The sequence below is a fragment of the Aptenodytes forsteri genome, unplaced genomic scaffold, assembly GCF_000699145.1.
Source record: "Aptenodytes forsteri isolate BGI_AS27 unplaced genomic scaffold, ASM69914v1 Scaffold81, whole genome shotgun sequence".
NCBI classification, from domain to species: domain Eukaryota; kingdom Metazoa; phylum Chordata; class Aves; order Sphenisciformes; family Spheniscidae; genus Aptenodytes; species Aptenodytes forsteri.
Window position 1 is genome coordinate 6282510 of NW_008795259.1, and position 9027 is coordinate 6291536.

A 9027-nucleotide genomic window follows, 5' to 3' on the forward strand; every position below is an offset into this window, starting at 1 on the left:
CCGGGACCTCCCCCGTCAACCAGGACTGCTGATAAATGATGGAGAGTGGCTTGGCGAGCTCCTCCGCCAGCTTCCTCAGCACTCTCGGGTGGATCCCATCCAGCCCCATAGACTTGTGAGCGTCCAGGTGGCATAGCAGGTCATTGACTGCTTCCTCTTGGATTATGGGGGGTTCATCCTGCTCGCCGTCCCAACAAAAGAAAAAGAGTCAGACAACACATTATGCTTAGGAGCCCCTTATTTGACAACACAGCTAGAAGAAGAGAGACTCGTGGGAGCTCCAAGCGCTGGCTGAAGAGGACCTCCCCAGCACAGCACAGATCTCCCAGCTGGGCGAGGTGGCTGGAGGGGAGCAGGATGGGAGGTGAGGGCAAGGGCTGCACACAGCGCTGAGAGCACAGGGACACGCAGTGCAGTAGCCGTGCCTCTGCTTCAACCTTTGAGGATGTGGCAGGATCCTATCTGCTAGGACTTGCCATCAGTCGCAGAGATCCCATCAGCTGTAAGAGCTTCCTAGAACTGCAGGGTAAATCACGACCTAGACTTGCGCAGTCAGCTTTTAGCCACTCTATGTTTTGTTCAGGCTGCTGGGAGCAACATCTCATATCCTTATAATTTGACAGCTGTCAGCAGTATGAGTTAGGTCTGGTGTCCGTTATCAGGTAACAATGTCTTTCACAGGAACTGAAGGAGTCCTGCGTCACTGGACGATATCCTGCAACATCTTTGCACTGCTTTATGTGCACCTTTTCATCAGGTAATCAAGTTATATTGTGAAGTTAACTGGTTTTTGTAGGTGGGGTTTTTCTTCTGCCTCAAACAGACTGTTTAAACCATGATGATTCTGTTTTCCAGTCTTAATCTATAGATGGCCTATTTATAACCATTGGTTCCTGTGGTGACATTGTCCTTCAGTTCAGGTAAAACCTGATGTTTAATCTCATTTATGGACCACAATCATATCCCCTCTCGGCCTTCATTATACTAACTAAGCCAAAGCATCCTAGCTTCCCCTAACAAAATGGGCTTTTTGTTCCCCTGACATTTCTAGCAGCCCTCCTCATTGTTGAACAAAAGAGTTGCATACAAATGAGGCCTCAGCAGAGCTATTTATGAAGATGTCAGTAACCCCTCTTCTATTAGAAATACTTCTTTTCACACATTTTGGGACTGTACTGGTATTTTTCACATCTGTGCTAGTTGGCCACTGTGTCATGAAGGCCATACACCCAGGTCTTTTCCACCTCAGGTGCTTCTAGCTGAGCTCCTCACAGCTTATAAAGAGGTTTAGTTCAGAAACATACAATCTTCTGGTTTTGTACTGCTGATCTGAGTTCTGCCTTCATAAGCCAATCCTCAGTCCAGCCTACTGCTTCCTATTCAGTACCTCAGTACTCTCACATATTGACTATACTTCTTTGGCATCAGCACATGCCAAATTCACCACTTTTGACCTGAATAACGTGTACCATTTCTGTCTTGTGCTTGAAAGACAACTGATTTATATTATCTCTATAAACCAGAATTGAATACTTCATCCCAGTAGTCCAGATTCCTCCATTTTTTGTCTATTGTCTTGGCTTCTGTATAAAAATATTTGAGAGTTCATTCTTCCTGACCACATCTATACCCTAACCAGATGAGGAACTATCGCTAGTACTGTGAGTTCTAAAAATAAAAAAAAAAGTCTGGTAAAACTACGCTTGCATCTTCATTTGCACAATTTTAAGCCTTCTGTATACTAACACCAAATGCAGAAGTTGCATTGCTCTGTTCTAGCCCTCTGCTACTTTACTCTAGCCCTCTCCTATTTTAAAATGGACCTCTGGGCCTCTCATGGTCTAGTTGTCAAAATAAATTCAGGATGATTAGAAAGAGTTTCTATTCACCTACTGAAAGCTGAATGATAATTTACCCTAAACGATAAAGGGCAGATCTAGACATGCACACAACTTCACCAGAGTCCAGGGCTGGTCAGTCCTTGATATAACAACTTTACTGACAGGAGCTTTGCCAGAGATCGTTAGAAATTTTGTGAGAAGAGGTCTAGCAAGGACAGGGAAGGAGGGACTCACCTCTGCAGAGTAAGCATGAAAATGGGGCAAGTATACCAACAACCCCAGTGGCAGGAGGGCAGGAGTGAATTTCAGGACGTACAAGGTAGAGATGCCAAGAGCACATGATCTCTCTGCACTTGAGTGCATGCTCAGCAACATATTCTATTTTACTTTCAGCCATTAATCAGAAATAAGAGCAATTTTTCTTTGCTTAAGAAAAACCCAGCACACATGACTGTACTTAAGGGTTGTAGCTTCAGAAACTGAGCCAACCAGAGACAGTTTTCATATTGTGGCATTCTTTCTAGAATGACTGAGACAAGGAAGTAGCCCTTCAAAAGCATACCTGGAAGGAAGAGGAACTGCCAAAGACAAACAAAAAACCCCGAAGCAAAACCCAATAATGGAGGATTTTGGAAAGGACATCCAATAGACAGGGATGTTCTCATCAGATTTGGAAGAGAGTTGAAGGACTTCTCCCAAATTCATGTCTAAGAAAATTAACTTATTTCTAAGGCAGAACCTAGACAAAGAAGTAGATAGATAGGCTTACTGCTCAGAGCTCATAGCAATAGCAAGGGAACGCAAAGATGGTAACTGCCCTGCAATATAGTCTTATTCACAGTTTCTGTTAATCTGGGGATCAGCCACATCACATGTATTCTAAATGCATAAACCAGACCCAACACAGCAACATGCACCCATCAGCCACAGTTTTGTGGGCATGAGTCATAGATATGTCATCTCTGGTACCCTGATAAAAAAGAGGTGATGGAAATGTCAAAGTCCAGACTGTATTAAACCATCCCATGTCACCACACGTACAAGGAAACCAGCCTCTGTGGTTAGTAGCACTAAGTTGCAAAACAGAACCAATGAAACTTGATTGTCACTTTCTGGCATTTATTCAGCCAAAGCCAAAAATTAAAATGCTTCTAGGGCTAACGAATGAAGAGGGAGTTACTGGGAACTGGTGGATCTATTAAAAGACAGCACAGTTAAAAAATAAACAAACAAAACAAAACCTGCTTTGGGATCTCAGGATCCATAAGGAGTCTGCCCTACTTTTCTACTGTAGGGGGAAAAGAAGGGGAGAAGAAAAAGTTGCCACTTGAGGTTTGGCAACCTGGAGACAAACAAAAAGATGAACCTTGGCAAGGCATGCCATGTTTCTCTCCCCTCCCTGATCCTGAAAAAACCTGAAACATTTTTTTTTTTTATCTGCTTAGCCTTAACTGGAACTTCTCTAGTTAAAAAAGGAGGTGGGGAATTACTTTTTTTTTTTTTTTAATGCTCTGTATTTTAAGCTACTTTACGGTATGGAAGGGAGTGAGAGAAGGTGTGCTAATTAATAAATAACTCCCTGGCTTGTCCATCTCTATTACAGAAGATATTTGAAGGTAAGACATTGTCTAGATTACTGATCAGCACACATTCAATTCACTTCCTCAGTCACTCAGGCACAGGATAGAAATTAAATTCAAGTAGGTGGGTAATGACTCAAGATTACCCTTTCTGAATTTCATCACAGATTTCCAAGTGCCAGCTCACTACAATGTAATCACACTTGATTTGATTCTGGGTATGTTCAATTGGGTTGTGCAATAACCTTTGCGATTACTTATAAAATGGTATTTCTGTTGCAGTTTATTACAGTACTGAGACAAACTCTTGGGTAGAAAACAATTAAAGTCTGGAAAGAAGTTCCTCAAAACTGACAGGGATAAAACCCTCCTTTTTTTTCAGTAGAGATCATTCAATCAGACCAGGGAATCATGAACAGGCCTTTCCAAGGAGACGCTGCTCCAGAATGAGCTGAAGCTTTGTACAGAGTTAGTAGTGGAAACAACCACAGCATCAATCAAAACATGCTCATAATCTTGGGGAACTCTTTTCCAAGTAAAGTAATACAAGCTGGAGTCCGCGAGTGCTCTAGTGGTGATATGTCACATGGCAAAGCAACTGTGCTGGTGTGCAGCTACAGTCTGTCGCTCTGTAATCTGACTGTAGGGCTCTTGCAAAGGTTAAAAATGAAGCACAATGTTGAAAACTCTGGGAAAGTACTGCTGCATCAGCCAGTGTTTCATAAAGGATCCAAGTAGCAGAGAACAAGGAAGACTAATTTTGTTGGAAATACATTCTGCAACAAAATTAATATCTGAGATCAAGAAAACAAATTCAGAACAAACGGAAACAAGAATGTACTGTTTGGAGAAGAAATACAGGATGATAGTGGTTCCAAAAGCAAAACAATTTCTAGAGTGAATAAGGCTGGATTTGCATATCCCCTCACAGGGACTGATGGCAAAGGGAAACGTGCTTTATTTTCATATGCTGTAGCTGGCACTTAAAGGCTCATTACAGAAACATACAATATTTGAAACTTCAATGCCTGTTCAAGCTGAGAAGCTAGACATTATTGGTAGCTATTAGACTTATTTTTTAAAAAGCCTGGAGTTAGAGTCTCCTGAAAAAATACCCTTCAATTTATGACATGCTGTAGCAATTCCCGGAATATAGGCATGTCTGCTAAGACCCAGCTATCTCACACCAAAATCTTATCTGAGAGATGCAGAGTGAGGTGCCTCTGACAGGATATCAATTTTACAGATATCAGCAAAATTACATCAAAGTTTTCTCAATACAAATAGCTGAACATAGTTGACTTTTATGACATTTGTGTCAAACGTACAATCCCTTTTTTTGCTTAGTTCTTACCAGGGTCAGCTAAAAGATGAGGAAAAAAAATCTGCTAGGAATTGATGCTTGAATGGGCATCTAGGATGAAGGTAGAAATGCTGTTAGAAGCGTGCAAACTCTACGTGGAGTTTCAATTAACATGAACCAAAGTAGAATTGGTTCAGTCAGAAGTAAAAACTAATCAAGCTACAATCATTCTAAGACATTGCAGTGTCAGAAGTTCACAAGGTGAATCACGAATTCTTGCTGGATGTTAAGCCTGAAGAGCAAGACGTGCTTGGCTGAAGGAAATGAGGGGACTGAAAGTGATGGGACCACTCTTGGTTTTATGCAAACCTCATCTCTGAAAGAAACATGCACTGAAGTACTGAGAGTGACATAAAATTGTTACGCCAAGCTTTATCAAGTGACAGAAACTCTTCTGGCAGTTCCAGCAGCACAGATGAGGGCTGAAAGAATATCAGAGCTTAGATTTGCTGTTTCATTAACGGAGGTCTAGCTTGACAAAATGTTAGGAACTGTGATTTAGTTCAGTTAAACAAGTTGTTCGTCATAAAATTGTGCACGGCAACAGAAACATTTTGGGAACATTCAAATAGAGTAAGAAACATAAAATTTAAAGAGCTGAAATCTGAAAACCGGAAGCAATCAAAACAGAATGTGATCTGACTATTTTCTAACCAATAACGCTATCATGTCTGTGTGGGGTGGGAAGTCAGGGGGGATCCTGAACTGAGCAATCTAAGTAAATAAATAATAAACACCCCCCAACTCAAATGAGCCAAAATGCATATCAAATCAACTTGTTGTGTACCACAGGAAGTATTTTTTAAGTCAAGCAGACCATACTACAGAAGAATAAGACATCATCTCAAAGTTCAAGAAGAGGTGAAGGCAGTAAGTGAGTCAACAATTTTGCACATCAAGGCTTAAGACTAACAATGCAACCAGAATGTGCTGGGAAAGGAAAGCCCCAGGGCATGAGGTGACCAGCTGATTATTACTCTGTTTTTATATATCTTAAGAAACTCTATTTTGTATGGACTATTAGTTGTTCCTGGAAGAAATCTGGAGGTCACTATGCCTTCAATACCTATTGCTGCATTGTGCAGAGGCTCACAGTTCACCATCGCGGTCACATACAGCCGAGGCAGGGAGCAGCCCAGACGGAGTGACTGCAGAGCAGCTCGTTAGTTCAGCACAACTCCCAGTAGAGCTGGGCTCTGCCTCAGCAATAATAGCAGAAATGAAAAACATTTTCATAGGTGCTATTTGGTTTGTAACATTAATTTACTGCTAGCTTGATCTTTCAATTTCTTAGTTTAAAACACAAACTTGGGTAGTAGCTGGCAAGCTTCTTGAATTATTCTTTCTTTTTTTCTCCTTCAATTCCATGATCCCACAATTGCCTTTCCCACTTAAGCCAATGACAGCTTGACTTTGCAATGATAAATTTCCCCAAAAAACTTTCAAAGCCTCCACAAGCTTGTCTGACATACAGATTAATTCCTTCTTTCCTGTCCCAAATTAAATAAGTCACAGTGGCTTAACCAAAAAGAAGAAAAGACTTGCACTTTCTTCTTCATAGTCTCCCCATTATTTCTGCCAGTTTGCTCTGTTTGTCACATATGCCCTTCCCAACCGCACCTCTCCCTGCTCTTAGTGAGATGCCCCATATGGGCTAAGGATCACTGGAGCAACAAAAAGATTGGGAGAAGTTTGCACAGCAGCAAGCTGAATGGACATCTTACTACCTAGGTCCTGCCCTGGTTTCTTCTCCCCTTGTCTGTGTTTGAAATCCCACTCCACAAAGTCCCCTAGGAGGAAATTTAAAAAAGACTACCCAAGATATAAAGCACTTGTTTGCCTTTTGTGTGTGCTGCACAGGGGAAAGAACTGTTCCATTACTTTGGATATTAAGCAGCTCGGTTCATCCTATTTACTGATGACAGGATGAGATGTTATAGGCCTATAAAATGGGCATGATGGAGAATAAAAGATGCTGTTAAAAGGCTTGTATAGATGTCTATATTTAATAGCTAGGTAGGCTTGCTAATGCAGAGGAAGAAAACAACTATCTACCTCTGTTTATTTCAAAGTAAATTATAGGAGACTATGATAAAATAGCAACAAAGACACAAGCAACAAGAGTAATTTTTCCTCAACATCAAATCCAATCAATAAGAAATCAGGTTTGTATCATAGGAAACAAAAGCCTGTGGAAGCAACATAAGTGCATAGAAGGACCACAGATGAGAAGGCACTAAGCTCTTTTTCATTGGAGTAAAGAGAGGGAAACACAAACAGTGCTCTTAGAGTCACAGACAAAAACATTTCCCAGAAATTGCTATTAGATCCTGACTTTCCACTAGGACAAGCCAGCATGTGATTCTGTGCTCAAGGGACCATATAACAATCAGATGAAGCAACACAGAAAGTTCAGGCTTTTCAAAAAAAGAGATGTTAGTACCCAGTAATCCAGCCACATTCAAAAGCCCGGCTAGGCTGCATGCAGAAAGTACCTGGTGGTGCATGCAGGCAGCCAGCCTGACCTGCTGGCTCCTGCAAGGCTGCAAGCAGTGTGCTGCATTGAGAGGAAACCCAAAACCTTAGTTACTTACTTGCCTGCACTGGTCTGCAAGAAGCAGGTGGTTTGGGGGACTATATTGGTTTCTAAGCTGTTTCAAAATTTACTTTCTCTTTAAATTAAAAAAGAAAACCTCTAAAAATAAATACGTTGTAAATACCCTTCATTCTGAGTTCTCATTACAATGAAAAAGAGACGTCCTTTTTTGTGTAAAACCTAAAGAAAAAGATTTCTGTACTGGTTTTCTGTTTGGCAGGCCAAGCTGAACTTATAAATATAGAGCTTACTCTGAGAGAATGCAGTAGCAGATTGAACAAAATAGAGTAGAGAGACATAAATTCAAAGCACTGAAGCCTATGCTAAACTCACAGGTAGTCCTGTGCTTTTACAAATAATGCATACTTTAGTTTAAGCATGTGTTTAACTGATTAATTTCTCATAAAACACATATGTCTCATTTTCACATTTTAACAATTTTTTTAAAATAAAATGTTAAAATTGTTGCTATTTTGAATGATTTATTTATCAAAAGGTAGCATTCTTTTACACTAGAATACTTACAGAATTTAATGTAGGTCACGGTGTTTCATTGTCTCTGGCTGGAGTCCATACCTCTGATCCACCTTAATGATCCTTCCTACATTTGTTTCCCAACTGCAGACTTCACAAATCTAAGCATGTATTTTTATGGAAAAACAGGTATTTAAATGTGCAAACGACAAATTGCTATGTTTTCAACTGACTAGCAGAAAAAGTGATGCCAGGAAACATTTTGGTTTTAATTCACCTTTCTTTTTCTGCGCACAGTCTTGTGAAACCTAATAACATAACAGAATTTGGCCACATTAATTGAAATGAGGTAACAGCAAGATAAGTTAGCATGAAATTATGCCTGTAGGGTTGCAGCAAACTTAACAATCACAAAAGCATGTCTCATTTTCTGCTGGCTTTTGCAATCTCTCAGATTGCAGTGACTTTAATAGGGAACTAAGTCTGATTGATATCTCAAATGTACCTGTATGAAGACACCAGTTTCTTATTTATATTTAAGAAGCTATGTAATATCTCTATATCCATCATTTTCATTCTTTAAATTGTCCATCACGTTCCTGGCAGGCATTCTTTCCCTCCTCTTTAAAAGAATAAATAAAATAGATGTCTAAAAAGACATTAATAATAGGCCAAGGCTAGCCTTAAGGTATCTGCAAAAACCTGACTGTGGTTTTAGCTACTAGCCAAAGATGAAGACAAAAGAAAGGTTGGAGTTTACCTGCCTGCTGAAGGTAAGCCATGCATATCAACAAATGTGCCACTTCAAATACCCCTAAGGCACCGAGATGATTAGCTGCTGGAAAAGGAGACAAGCTATATGTGATTAAAAAGCTCAGCCAGCTAGGACGTATACATAGATGCATGCTACAGAGAGCCAAGAGCTGTAAGGTAACAGCATACAACTCACAAGAGTCAATTTAACACATTCAAGGACAGCCAGAGGTCACAGTCACTGGAACGCGCTGCTGCACTGCTTGTTCCCACTTTGTTCTTTATGGACACCTATACCTGATATCACACTTCACACTTGCCACAGGGCCTTGTGCTGGTTTTGGCAGGGGTAGAGTTAGTTTTCTTCACAGTAGCTAGTATGGGGCTATGTTTTGGGTTTGTGCTGGAAACAGTGTTGAT